Here is a 15,427-nt window from a genome sequence, read left to right as displayed (position 1 = left end):
TATGAGTAGCTGACACTTTATTTATTCAGTGTGATGCAGAACCTCACCACACACACCCCCAAAAAAGTAATTACAACACAATGAGGCAAGTGCTATAATGACATATGCACAGTTCATTCAAAATTATTATAAAGGTGCTGAGAACAAGACAACTAACTAGGTTGAAAAGGGTTCATTTAATGGCTTTACAGAGTGGGTAGGTTTCAAAGGATAAACAGGAGTCAAGAGGTAGATATGAAAAATATTAAAGGCAGAGAGAATAACATCCTGCAGACAAAGGTTTAAGAGAGAAAAATGATAAGAGCAGATATAAACTGTCAGCAAGCAGCCTAGACACCTGTTTGGTAGAGCCTACGTAGGACTGGTCTACAAGGCTTTTTAAAAATATTTTTTTAATTTAATTGCCAACTTAAAACTGGATAGTAACCAGCATATGAGAAATAATTATACAACTACTCAACAACTTAAAATCTGGCTTAATAAGGAACAGACGACAAATTTAAATTGAGTGACATGATCACCTCTGCATTTTAAGAAGATCCCAGGCCGGGCGCGGTGGCTCACGCTTGTAATCCCAGCACTTTGGGAGGCCGAGGCGGGCGAATCACGAGGTCAGGAGATCGAGACCACGGTGAAACCCCGTCTCTACTAAAAATACAAAAAATTAGCCGGGCGTGGTGGCGGGCGCCTGTAGTCCCAGCTACTCGGAGAGGCTGAGGCAGGAGAATGGCGTGAACCCGGGAGGCGGAGCTTGCAGTGAGCCGAGATTGGGCCACTGCACTCCAGCCTGGGCGACAGAGCGAGACTCCGTCTCAAGAAAAAAAAAAAAAAAAAAAAAAGAAGATCCCACTAGCAGAGGTATTGAAGATAGAAAGAACAAGACTACAGAGAGTGAAACCAATTAGGGGGCAATTGTGGCAGTCTAGGTGAGACAAGGCCAGGATATGAACTGAAGTAGGAAAAAGAAAAAAAAAAAAAAGGTACTCCTAGGGAAAAGAACAGCTCAGTGTTATGCTTGAATCAAATCTATTATGATTCTATCTTATTTCATCAGAACTTTTTAATTGAGAAAGAACTTCTAATCAAAAATGCTATCCCAATTCCAAACCAAGATAGATAGAGACACCTCTCCATGAGTATCTATCATTTCTGTACATCTTGTGAGAAGATGCACTAACTCCCTTTGTTCTGGATGTTTATAGAGTAAACAGCCTTAGAAAATATAGCAGCATCTCCTTAGAAAGCAAAGGCAGATTTGCTTACTGTCCAATATAATAAAAGTTAATGTAACCCTCCAGGAGAAGGGTTTTCTGCCCATTATAAAAGGTGTGATCCCCTAAGTTGAGAGTCCTTTTTCTCTAATGTACACAACTGTGTATGCAGGCATCACCTGGCTCTTTGCAGTACCCTATGGAAACTGGGGCTGTTTTCTAGCACAAATGCCGACACTCTGGCTACTACTATTGCCATGAGTAATGATGTCCTTTGTCTCATGACCCAGGAGTCTCATGTCTTCCAACAGAATCCATGAAATTGTGGTAGGCTAACTCATAACAAGGATAAATCTTAGGACCGTCACAATTTTCGATAGTTTTAGTAATGAAAATAGAATGCTGATGGGGACAAAGCTTTCCAGAAATGGAAGGAAAGACCAGTTAGTAGAAATTGAGAAAAGTCCACGAGAATCATTAACCAACATGTTGTCCAAATTGTATGGTCAACCAGGCAATGAATGATCCTCCACTTTAGTGCCTGTGAATGAGGCTGAAATGAAGAGGAAGTTTCAGGATAAGTACCAGGAAGTAGGCAGATTCAAAGACAACAGCCTGAATGATGCCCTGGTTATTGTCAACACTCCTGGGGATGGGAGGACTTCCTTATCAAGCTGACAATCAGCCTCAGCAGGTCTGCTTCATGAAATCTTCCAGACTAAGATTTGTCTAGAAGAGGGAGACGGGGGCACATAAGGTTCTGTTTCCTTTGGACAACAGTTACAGAGACATGCATCTACACTGAGTTCGAAAGTAAGAAAATGTGCAACCATTGTAGGCAGAGCCAAACAAATCTTTAGAACTTTGGCTAGTTTGTTTGGAAGATGAGGCGCATGCAGTTATATTGCTCAGGCATGTAATGCTTGTTAAAGAAGAATGGCATTTTGCAGGCTATCTTAGTGCTCAGCTCCTACTGCAGTCTACCTTGTCAACATTAAATCCTTTCAAGATGACTGGAAACGGCCTCAGCATTTTCTGGTGGTATAACCTGTCCACTACAAGAAACCTTTGACATCTCAGGGAAATTTCCCTGAGACAAACTCCCTTGGACACCAACCAGTCTACAGACTCCTACTGTACTAGACTGGGTTTAAAATGCAGATCAAGGTGGTTCACTGAAGAATCAGAAACTAACACAAAGAATCCAGATAATTCTTGCTGTCAGTCCTGCAGTCTTAGAAAACTCCAGTAGCCCTAGTATTGAAATCGAGCAAGAATTTAAGAGATCTTATCTTGACATTATCTTAACAATGGAGCAGCAAAGAGCCTACGTTAAGGTAGACTTCTAAAAAATGATACCATTGTGCAGATCAAGCCAGTCAGCCAAAGGGTACAAAACCCATTTCCCCCACCAGAAAGCAACAAAGCTATAGTTGTTCGATCAAGGTGTTCCCAAACAGAAATGGATACCGTCCATAACGATGACCTTTTGTGTGTGTGTAAGACAAGGTCTCACTCTGTCACCCAGGCTAGAGTGCAGTGGAACAATCATGGCTCTCTGCAGTCTTCAAATTCTTGCACTCAAGCAATCCTCTGACCTCAGCCTCCTGAGCAGCTGGGATAACAGGTGCATCCCACCATGCCAGGCTAATTTTTTAAATATAATATCTAGTAGAGACGAAGTCTCACAATGTTGCGCAGGCTGGTCTCGAACTCCTGGGCTCAAGCAATAATGATCTTGCACAGAATACAGGGTTTTGGTTGGACCAAAATTACTGCAGGTTTATTGGACTGATCGGCACACAGCTATAGCACCACTCAAAACTGAAAGTAAACGTCTCTTGTTCACTGTTGCAAAGCTACTCTCTCCCAGCCTCCCTCATCCCTCAACCTCAGCTGCTTTACGAAGAAAGACGATTAGGAGTGGGGCCAAGTTCTCCAAGTTCCCAAAGGACACTGAAGACCCCACACACACCTGGGTAGGCTACATAACTTTGGGGAGAGCACAGACTCAACATTTTATGGCTCTGTTGGATACAGGAGCCCAGGGCACCTTCATACCTATCCTCTGGAAGAATAAGTTAACCAGCTTTCAACTGCTGAGGTCTGGGTAGGGTTCAAAGTAGGGAAGGGAAGCTACTGTGACCTTTTGGGTGGGGCTCTTTGGACCATTCAATGTACTACTGTTTGTGGCTTCCACTGCTGAGTGTATAGTAGTATTGATATTTTACATGCCTGAACTGTGAGTGCTCATAAGCTCCAGAGAGATTATGCTCACCGCGAAGAGCCCACGTAGAAAGGGATTAGTAGGCTTGGGGCCCCACAATCCTTATGACCTGTTTGAGTACAAGTCTGTGCACAGCTGACTTTCCTGACTAGACCCTCTTCTAGTCAGCAAGAGGAACAACCTCTTCTGGAGGTGACTCTTGGGTTTGGATTCAATGCCTCCCTGATGTAGCTACTAGGTATGCCTCTTTTGAAAAGATTCCCATTTAGGAATGAGTCAACTCAAATGCAATGACTAATAAGGTGGGAAAGGCCCAACAAGCCTCTCTCATCACACGGAACTGGTAATATTCAAGAATGCAGCCGGTCTGGCCCCTAGGGCATCTCAGCTTTACATGAAAAAGTAGCAGCTTCTCCCTTTGGGAACGTCTGATCTTACATTCTGCCACCTAAACCAAATCTGCTAGCTCACAGTGAGGCCCTTGATTCACAGAGGTTCCCTAAATGCCTGGGCCTGTTTCACTGATGATTCAACTAAGCTGAGACCCTGTGGTGCCTAGTGGGCTGTAAACTCCAGTGCCCATGATACAGAACTGAAAATGGGTGTGGTTGCTTTGTTCCATGGGCAAAACTCAAGGACATTCTCATAGATCTGGCCAATATTCCCCTTGAAAACCTTGTTATATTTTTACTATCAGGCTATTACCAACTGCCTAGCTATTTAGTCAGCCACTTGGAAAACTACAGAATGACATATTTAAGACTGTCCATAAACCATGGAGATCAATTGTAGTTGCTGATCAAACCATCTGCGTCAGTAATATAGATGTTTACGGTAAGGGTCCATTGTCTGATGAGACCAATTATAATCAAGCTACTGATCAAGCTGCACTGTTAAGACTGCTACCACTGCTGCTGGATCCATCATCATACCAGACACAGCAACACATCTATCATCACAGAGTGGATACAAAGTAAAAGACTCTATGTTCCTGATGCAGAGGCTGCCACCTCATCCTAGACTTGTGAGTCCTGGAAAAGGACTCATTTGTCTCATGGTCAGAGGAACCACATCACATGCTACTGGCAGATTGGTTGCATCAGATCTTTGAAAACCTTCTTCAGGCTATCAGTGGTGTCTAACTGTTGATGACACTTTTCCAGGGTCTGGTACTGCTATTCCAGTTCAATCAGCTGACTCCAGCCACACTACTGTGGTCCTTGACACTAATCTGTGTCCTATTTTTACTTTCCACATCATTTGCAATCTGACAATAGGTACGCTTTTTATCACAAATGTCACTCAACAATGCGCTGTTAGTCAAGGTATCTGACACTCTACCATCCACAAGCATCTTACATCACTTAGTGCTGCAACAGCCTTATCAAAAATCAACTCAAAAAACCTCAACAACAACAAAAAAAAACCCGACTCAAAAATGGGCAAAAGACTTGACTCGACATTTCTCCAAAGAAGACAGGCAAATAGAGGCCGGGCACGGTGGCTCACGCCTGTAATCTCAACACTTTGGGAGGCCGAGGTGGGCAGATCACGAGGTCAGGAGATGGAGACCATCCTGGCCAACATGGTGAAACCCCGTCTCTACCAAAAATACAAAAATTAGCTGGGCATAGTGGTATGTGCCTGTAATCCCAGCTACTCGGGAGGCTGAGGGAGGAGAATGGCTTGAACCAGGGAGTCAGAGGCTGCAATTAGCTGAGATTATCCCACTGCACTCCAGCCTGGCGACAGAGTGAGACTCTGTCTCAAAAAAAAAAAAAAACCAGACAGGCAAATGCCCAATAAGCACATGAAAAGACACTCAATACCACTTATCATTAGGGCAATGCAAATCAAAACCACAACGTGACACAACCTCACATCCATAATGATGGTTACTATCAAAAAAATCAGGATGTGGAGAAACTGGAGCCCTTGTGTACTTGCAGTCACTGTGAAACAGTATAGTGATTCCTCACAAAACTAAAAACAGAATTAGCATATAACCCAGCAATTCTAATTATAGGTATATACCCAAAAGAATTGAAAGCAGGGTCACCTAGCAGCTTTATTCACAACACCCAAAAGATGAAAGTAACCCAACAATCCATCAACAGATCAATGGATGCACAAAATGTGATATATACATACAATAGAATAGTATTTAGACTTAACAATGAAGGAACTTCTGACACATGCTACAATATGGATGAACCTTGAGGACATTATTGAGTGAAATACGCCAGTCACAAAAAGACAAATACTGTATGATTCCATTTATATGAGGTACTAGAGTAGTCAAATTCATAAAGACGGAAAATGGAGATAGTGGTTGCCTGGGGGAGGAAAGCTCAAAGGACACTTGTTTAATGGGTATACGGTTTAATTTCTACAAGATAAAAAGAGTCCTAGAGATTACTGGTTGCTCAACATTGTAACTATACTTAACATCACTGAACTGTACACTTAAAATGGTTAAGATGGTAATCATATATGTATTTTGCCACAATTTAAAAAAAAAATTTTAATCAACTCAAAAGATTTCTGAGTATACCTCTGTCACCTCCCCCTGGTCTACACAGGAGTACAGCAGTTTGGTCACTGAATGTGGCTGTCTCCAGGAAGAGAACATCTCCTGGCCACTTGGGATTCCACTCTGACCATTCCTAAGCATGACGCTTCTTTCTTTCCTCTAATGGAAATCCCAGGCTGGCTTGATTGGTATACTCTCTGGGTGGCAACCCAGCCAAAAGGAGGTCTTTGGTATAAACTTAATTCAGGTTCAGCCACCTAGAATTGACGATCTGGATTTTCTTGCTGGATTTCTTTGGTCTTAAATAATAATGACCACTTAGTTAAGTATACTGCTTCCCCTAGAGTGGCTCATGTGGACAAAAGTAGGAGACATAAAAGGGTCTCTGTAAGTTTAATAAAAAGGCCCTTTGTCACTCTTGCACCTGGCCCTTACAGACAAAAGGTCTGGGTTTGAGTCAGAGATGACTGGAAAAAAGGTAAAGCTAGTTACTGGAACGGGACACACTGATTTTGTGGCAGTCAAAGGGGTACAACAACCCTGTCTGGCACCTGTGGGGAAAACACCTTAGATGTTGGGAAGTAAGGAAAAAGGAGGGACATTAGTGATCTGTCTTTTAGAATCATCCCTCACAAAGGACATTTCTCTGCAAATGTGCAAAACCTCAAATTTAACTGACTACTGGGTCTGCCCCTACCCTGCCACACAACTTTGATCACTACTCAATCATCATTCTCCTTAAATGTACAGTCTCTCGGAAGCAGCAGAGGATGGTCCAAGCTCCTGAATCTCCCACACGAAACACCTGTCCATAACTTCAGGAGTCTTTTCAAGGGACAGTCATTTCAAGGGACAGATGAATACCATCGAGTTGGTGGCATAGATAATAAACAGGACAGATTGGACTGATTGCCTCCAGGCCGTCTCTCCAAAAACCAGTACTAGAGAAGTATTCATACTGAACTCGGAACCCTAAGGCTTACCAGCCATCAGGGAGGCCACACTGGAGAAACTATCAGCCTGGGCCGTCTGACTTAAAAGTAGGTCCCACATAACTAGGGAGGTGGGGGGAATGGGGGAGCGGGCAGGGAGAAGTAGGACAATATAAACAACACATTCTTTATAGGCACACAGTCCTTGGGAGTATTTCTTGTTTGGAAGTCGGGCATTGCCTCCCTTCAGAAAATGTGATGACTTGCACACCAAGGGAATAATCACTACAATGGGAGTCATCCAATTAGAAAACTTTATTTGAAATTTGTTCCCGACTTTAGGTAAAGCAATCAATGACATTGCCTTGGGCCTAGAGGCATTCAGGACAGTCTAAAATCACTATCCAGGATTGTTACAGATAAAAGAATAGCCCTACGCTTCTCTTTGTAGACCAAGGCCAAATCTGTGCTCTATATTCTGCAGTAACTAGATTAATGCCTTGGGCCAAGAGTAAAGTCAGCACAGAAACAAAGAGAAAGCCACTGGCTCTCTTAGGTAGACCCTAAAGGTTTATTGCATTTGTTCTGTTGGCTGGGTCTTGGACCCTGGGGAGCATAACTGAAGTCAATATTGCAGTCTGGCCTCATCCTGCTATCCTGTTGCCAGTAACTTTAATGAAATGTGTTATAAGAAAAACTGAATGGATCTGGTCCCAGCCTCTGTCGGTAAGATTAATCAGAGTGACCAATGAAGTTGCAGAATCATGGGAAGGAAATCTTACCAGAAGCCAAGAAGGTATAGAAACGAAAGGTGAATACTGTTGGAAGGCAATTATACTTGAGTCTTTCGTGTTTCTGTACCTGTTGTGAGTAGAGGAACTGATTCCTTTTGTTCCATACCAACTTGTTACATATGTTTGTATTATATAAGGAATGGTCTTGAGGGATCAAGAAACAGTGTCTCCCTCAGGAGTAAAAGGCAGGTTTGTTTGCTGTCTAGTACAATAAAGATATCATCTCCAGCTGGGCGTGGTGGCTCACACCTGTAATCCCAGCACTTTGGGAGGCCAAGAAGGGCAGATCACTTGAGGTCAGGAGTTCGAGACCAGCCTGGCCAACATGGTGAAATTCCGTCTCTACTAGAAATAAAAAAATTAGCCGGGCACGGTGGCACACGCCTGTAGTCTCAGCTACTTGCAGGGGTGCTGAGGCATGAGAATCGCTTGAACCCGGGAGATGGAGGTTGCAGTGAACCAAGATCACGCCACTGCACTCCAGCCTGGGCGACAGAGTGAGACTGTCTGAAAAAAAAAAAAAAATGTCATCTCCCTCCAGGGTGAAGGTCAGGTAGGCTTACAAGGCTTACTACCTATTATCAAAGTTTGGGTTCCCTAAACTGGTGGTCCCTCTCCTGTAACAGTGCCGTGCATTACAGGAGACGCATCACCACATGCCATGACTTGGCCCCTTTCACCTTCCTCTATGGAGCAGTGGGCTTGGGAAACTGGCACAAATGCTAACACTCTGCCTCCAGTTATTCTCATCAGTAATAAAGTCCTATGTCTCTGGTCCAGAAGTCTTCTGTCTTCTACCAGCATCTAGGAAAGATGTTAGCTTGCATGGAGGGCAAAATCTGACTCTTCACAGTTCTTGAAAGAACTGTTTTTATAGTGAAACAATTCACATATTCTGACCTCCCCCATCCCCAAGTAATTCTGAGGATTATCTGATACAATCATTGATTCATTGATGTTACAAAAGGTAAAGAGCCCCATTTTTGTAGAATGCCTCTCTACACATTTTTTTTTTTTTGACAGGGTCTTGCTCTGTTGCCCAGGCTGGAGTTCAGTGATACGATCTCGGCTCACTGTGCCCTCTGCCTCCCGGGTTCAAGCGATTCTCGTGTCTCATGACTCCCGAGTAGCTGGGACTACAGGCATGTGCCCCCACACCCGGCTTATTTTTGTATGTTTTGTAGAGACGGGGCTTCACCATGTTGGCCAGGCTGGTCTCAAACTCCTGACTGACCTCAAGTGATTTGCCCGCCTCGGCCTCCTAAAGTGCTGGGATTACAGGCATGAGCCACCATCTACACATCTTTTAAACTCCTTCCTTTTCTAATAGGTCCAGCACTAGTAGAAATTTTAGTTCAATTCTGCTCAACACAGAATTAAGTTGAGGAATCCTTAACTCCATAGAAGGGAAAATATTGAGATTTCATTGGGAGTTGGAAAAAATGGACCAGTATTTACCTAGGTTTGTTTCTACCTCTCCCAAACACTCATTCTCTGTCTCCTTTCTAAGGTCATGTTACAGACAGTGTCTCCAGGTTCACTTTCCTCTTTAAAACCCCTCGGCAAACTCATCCACATTCAGGCTTAAATTACCATATATATACACAAACTTTTCTTTTATCTATTCAAGAATCCTCCTCTAAGCTATAGGTTCGTGTATAAAACTGACATTCTCTCAGATATTTCAATGGTACCTTAAAGTGAACATGTTCAAAATCAAACACACAGGCTACTCAATCCTATTTCAGTGTTCCTACTTCAATTCTCTATTAGTTTATGTAAGTCAGACATCTAGCATTTACTTCATGTTTAATTTTACTAAATCCTGTCACATTTACCTTTAAATACCAGAAATCTGTTTCTAACACTTTAATCCTACTCAATCTACTATCATCTCTCACCTTGGCTATTGCAACAGCCTTCTAATTGGTCCACTTGTACCCAACCTGGCCTTTTTCCAGTCTGCTCTCTATGGTGTAACCATGGAGATCTTTACAAAAGAAGTAAACTTGAGAAAACAAAATGAAAAATGTGTACATCTCACCTGTTTAAACCCTATTAAAAGAACATCTCACATGGTCCCCAATCCTCAAGGGAAAAATTAATTCAAAATGTCTTGTTCTTTCCCTGTTTTTCTCAAGCATCATGGAATCCACAACTCTCCTCCTTAAAATCATCCTTTTTTCACCCTTCCTACTTCACTCACACACTGCAGAATTATTCAGCACACAATTTCAAATTACTTGAAAAATTCTACTCTGATCTACTCCCTCTCCATTCTCTCAATTCTGAATCATAAAAGTCCAAACACAACACGTCCAGCAAAGCACAACCCTCCATATGGCAGGGTGAGCAAATAAAGTGGGTAGGAAGAAGGGAACAGGTTTGGAACATTTGTATAACAACAGCATGCATATGTTCACCAAGCGAGAGTTAGCTTTTTCAGCGAGACTCATTCTTTCTCATGCTTGAATTTCCTTACTTTCACACATTTTTCTTCAACTTTACATAGCAAAAGCAGCAGTCTGACATTAAAAAACAATAAGCTTTTAGTCTTAATATATGAGAGTCAAAATCAGAGTAACTCCAGTTGAGAAGAACTAGATGGCCCAGGAGATTACCCTATAACAATCCTTAGACCCACTGGTTTAAAAAAAAAAAAAAAAAAAGCATGCAATCTTGAAATCAGAAAAGTATGTTTGAATACTAGCTCTTTTGCTTATCGGATATAACATTTTATGCAAGTCTTAATTAACTAAAATTTCATTTTGCTTATGATAAGGTTTGGCTCTCTGTCCCCACCCAAATCTCATCTTGAATTGTACTCCCATAATTCCCACGTGTTGTGGGGGGTACCCAGTGGGAGCTAATTTTAATCACGAGGTCGGTTTCCCTCATACTGTTCTCGTGGTAGTGAATAAGTTCACGAGATCTGATGGTTTTATCAGGGGTTTCCACTTTTGCATCCTTCTCATTTTCTCTTGCTGCCATCATGTAAGAAGTGCCTTTTGCCTCCCAGCATGATTCTTAGGCCTCCCCAGCCATGTGGAACTGTAAACCCAGTTGAACCTCTTTTTCTTCCCAGTTTCAGGTATGTCTTTATAAGTAATGTGAGGCCGGGCGCGGTGGCTCACGCTTGTAATAATCCCAGCACTTTGGGAGGCCGAGGCGGGCGGATCACGAGGTCAGGAGATTGAGACCACAGTGAAACCCCGTCTCTACTAAAAATACAAAAAATTGGCCGGGTGTGGTGGCGGGCGCCTGTAGTCCCAGCTACTCGGAGAGGCTGAGGCAGGAGAATGGCGTGAACCCGGGAGGCGGAGCTTGCAGTGAGCCAAGATTGCGCCACTGCACTCCAGCCTGGGCGACAGAGCGAGACTCCGTCTCAAAAAAAAAAGTACTAAAAAATAATAAATCTGAATCTTATTTATCAAACTACCCAATCTACAACTCTGCAATAAAGATAAAGCATTTCTAAAATATTAATATGAAAACATGAATGTATCACATTATGTATTTGAAATACGATGAATATGATTTAGGTTCAAATCTCCAGTTTTGCCACTGGCAATACAATTTTTAAGAACTCCTCAAAGCCAGTCTAATAAACATTAAGATACCAGCAGTTTGAGGCCAGGTGCGGTGGCTCACGCCTGTAATCCCAGCACTTTGGGAGGCCGAGGTGGGCGGATCACGAGGTCAGGACATTGAGACCATCCTGGCTAACACAGTGAAACCCCATCTCTACTAAAAATACAAAAAATTAGCTAGGCGTGGTTGGCGGGCCCCTGTAGTCCCAGCTACTCAGGAGGCTGAGGCAGGAGAATGGCATGAACCCGGGAGGCAGAACTTTCAGTGAGCCGAGATCATGCCACTGCACTCCAGCCTGGGCGACAGAGCAAGACTCCGTCTGAAAAAAAAAAAAAAAAAGATACCAGCAGTTTGAAAACTCAACTGATTCCAAGGTAAACAAATGCTAAAATTCATCTGAAAAAAAAAAAAAAGTGGATCCTCATTTTCTTGGCAGGAACTTGTAGTCCTACTCCCTGTTATGTACAGAGGCAAAGGTAAGAGCTCTGGCCCCCTTGGCATGTCTTTGGTGCCATGCAGCTTCCCGTCTGCCAGTTCTATACTCTAGCACCAGGACACCAGGGAAAAGGAAAAAGAAAAAAGTGGATCTTACGGGTAGGGGTATCAAAAGCACTAACTAGAGGAAAGATAAAAACCCAAAGACAAGTTCTCAATAAATGAAGACCACGCTTGATGCATCAGCACCTGAAGGAGAAGAGACAAAATCAAAATGGAATATACATGGAACAAATTTGGAAGTAACCAACAAAATGAACATGTACAGGGGGAATCACCTTTTAAAGCATGAATACATACACACATTTGAATTACATATGCTTTATATAACTCAAAGCTCACAAAATTCAAGACGTATAACAAATGATGGTGTTTCCGTTTCCTGGCTAAACATCAAATGACAATAAAAGAAATTGTTTAATTACTCCCCTTTTCAGTTTTGAAATTATGCAGTGGTTCACAAAATTTTTAATGTGAAGGCAATCTTCACATTTTAAAAGGGATTTTCTGTATTTTATTAATATTTTATGTTTTTATTTAACTTTTAAGTTCAGGGGTACATATGTAAGATGTGTTAGTTTGTTCCATAAGTAAACATGTGTCATGGGTGTTTGTTGTACAGATTATTTCATCACCTAGGTATTAAGCCTAGTATCTATTAGGTTTTACCTGGTCCTCTCCCTCTTCCACCCTTCACCCTCCAGTAGGTCCCAGTGTGCACTGTTCCCCTCTATGTGTCCATGTGTTCTCATCATTTAGCTCCTACATATAAGTGAGAACATGCAGTATTTGGTTTTCTGTTCCTGCATTACTTTGCTAAGGATAATGGCCTCCAGCTCCATCCATGTCCCTGCAAAAGATATGATCTCATTTCTTTTTGATGGCTGCATAGTATTCCATGGTGTATACGTACCACATTTTCTTTATCCAGTCTATCACTGATGGGACATTTAGATTGATTCCGTCTTTGGTATTGTGAATACTGCTACAGTGAACACACATGTGCATGTGTCTTTATAACAGAACAATTTATATTCTTTTGGGTATACCTCTAGTAATGGGACTGCTGGGTCAAATGGTATTTCTGTCTCTAGGTCTTTGAGGATTCACCACACTGTCTTCCACAATGGTTGAACTAATTTACATTCCCACCAACAGTGTAAAAGCGTTCCTTTTTCTCCACAACCTCGCCAGCATCTGTTATTTTTTTGACTTTTTAATAATAGCCATTCTGACTGGTATGAGATGGTATCTCATTGTGGTTTTTATTTGCATTTCTTTAATGGTCAGTGATGCTGAATTTTTTTTCATATGATTGTTGGCCGCGCATGTATGTCTTCTGAGAAGTGTCTGTTCTCTGTTCAAGTCCTTTGCCCACTTTTTAATGGGTTTTTTTTTTTTTCTTTTAAGTTCCTTATAGAAGCTGGATATTAGACTAGACCTTTGTCAGAAAAATGTGGAACACTTCATAAATTTGCATGTCATCCTTGCACAGGGGCCATGCTAATCCTCTCTGTATTGTTCCAATTTTAGTGTGCGTGCTGCAGAAGCGACCACTTATGTTGTATTTTTATCACATAAAATGAAATTGTACTGCAATGAGCTGGTAAAAATGACACAGTTATAGTTAGTCCAATACAAAGCAAACAAGGCCTCTGAATTTGGGTAATGCAAGAGGCATAATATAGAGCTAATTAATACTGGCTGTGCTCAGTGACTCATACCTATAATCCCAACCCTTTGGGAGGCCAAGGAGGATGGATCATTTGAGTCCAGGAGTTCGAGACTAGCCTAGGCAACACAGTGAAACCCCATCTCTACAAAAAATGCAAAAAAATTTGCTGGGCATGGTGGCACACATTTGTAGTGCCAGCTACTCAGGAGTCTGAGGTGGAAGGATCACCTGAGCCCAAGAGGTGAAGGCTGCAGTGAGCCACAATCACACCACTGCACTACAGCCTAGATAAGAATAAGACTCCATCTCAAAAAAAAAAAAGAAAAAAAAAAAAAAGGAGCGAATATAATACAAGTGGAAAACTCTTTTGGCAGACTCAATATGACAAGCAAAAATCATATTAGGAGTTGTGAGAGAGACTAATGGCAATATGGAACATAAGTTAATCAACAGAAATATTCAAAGTAAAAATTACTAGAACACCCTGAATAAAACCCTAAAAGCTCTCTCCCCTACCCAATTATATTTTACTTCTAGTTATAAATAAGAAATAAGGAAACAGTGAGATAGGAGTTTGAAAGAAAAATCTGGAAAAAAAATTAAATGGTCTTCAAAGCCAGATACAACACACCCCCATCTACTCACAACCACACATACACCCAATTGTCCCCCTTCTATCCCATGTTATCTTGATGCCAAGTCTTTCCAAACTGATCTACAGCTTCAATGCATTCCAATAAAAATGCCAACAGAGATTTTCAAGGTTCTAAATTTATAAGGGAGGGCAAAAGGGAAAGAATGGCTAAGACATGGTCTAAAAGAAAAATTAGAAGGGAGGAGGGTAATTTGCCTATTGAGATATGAAGCCATAGTAAAGAAGATAGTAGGGTTCTTACAGGGTTAAATAAATGGACCAATAAAACAGATGAGAGAATTCAGAAAAAAAATTGTGCTTATAAGGAAACTTAGTATCTTACAGTGATAGCACAGTAAGAAAGAATGTATTTGAGTACAGCAACTATTTTGCCATATAGAAAAAAACACTGAAAATGGATCCCTACCTCAAGCCATAGGAAAAAACTAATTCCAGATCCTTTACATTTAAATGCAAATAAATGGCATATTTATACTTGACATATTATACACTATATACATTAATGGGAATGAACAAACTACTAATGAATGGACTATGTATATGTAATACGGATAAATCTTAGAAATTATAATGCTGAATAAAAAAAGTAAGCCATGCTAGACTACATACAGGATGAATCCATTGTTATAAGCCCAAACACAAGCAAAATTAAACAATAATTGTTTAGTGATACACATACATGTGATTTAAAAAAATGTTAAGTGCAAGGGAATGATGAACATCCCTTTTGTGGTTGGTGGTATACAGAGAAAAGAAACAGAATTGGTCATTTTCTAGATTTAGTTTTAATGATGGATTCAGAGATGTTTGATTTATTATTGTATATGCATAACATATATTACATTTATTCTTTTGAATAAGTATAATTTTTGTCTTTAATTACACACAAATAGCACACAGAAAAGAATCATTAATATTCCTGAAGCAACATCAAAAGACTCCATGAAAGAAACCTCATTTTTGCCAGCCATAACTGGCAGGTGAAAGAGAAAAAAGGAGAGTGGGGAAAAAGGTCAAAATCCAAGCACAGGGGACAGCATAAGCCAGGGAAAAGAGGCATGAAAACACAACACCTTCTCCCAGATTAGAGAAAAGCTAAAATAGTATGAATAAAAGTAAGTTGAACTCTACTCTAATTAAGAGTTAAAGAAAAGATTATGGAAATTAGGAGACCAAATTTGAAAACTTCTTTTTAAATGGTCAAGCAAGGCTTTTATAAAAATAAGCAGATTGGGAATTGAATAAATAAAATTAATTGTGTGGTAAACAAATGTTCTAAAGGAAACATTAAAATATTCTAAAAGCAATCATATT

General features: G+C 41.1%; 1 protein-coding gene and 2 non-coding genes across 13 annotated transcripts in view; 1 reads left to right on the top strand and 2 right to left on the bottom strand.

The window, feature by feature from the left end:
- Window positions 1–15,427, bottom strand: part of ABI1 (abl interactor 1) — a 118,847-nt gene that overhangs the window by 31,191 nt on the left and 72,229 nt on the right. The window lies entirely within an intron of this gene.
- Window positions 11,708–11,848, top strand: LOC115831353. Its single transcript, XR_004026869.1, has one exon. It is a non-coding gene; the product is annotated as a small nucleolar RNA SNORA57 (small nucleolar RNA).
- LOC115831409 lies at window positions 13,234–13,340 on the bottom strand. Its single transcript, XR_004026908.1, has one exon. It is a non-coding gene; the product is annotated as a U6 spliceosomal RNA (small nuclear RNA).

Source organism: Nomascus leucogenys, chromosome 18 (assembly GCF_006542625.1).
Source record: "Nomascus leucogenys isolate Asia chromosome 18, Asia_NLE_v1, whole genome shotgun sequence".
Taxonomy (NCBI): Eukaryota; Metazoa; Chordata; class Mammalia; order Primates; family Hylobatidae; genus Nomascus; species Nomascus leucogenys.
This window is presented reverse-complemented; position numbering and strand designations above follow the sequence as displayed.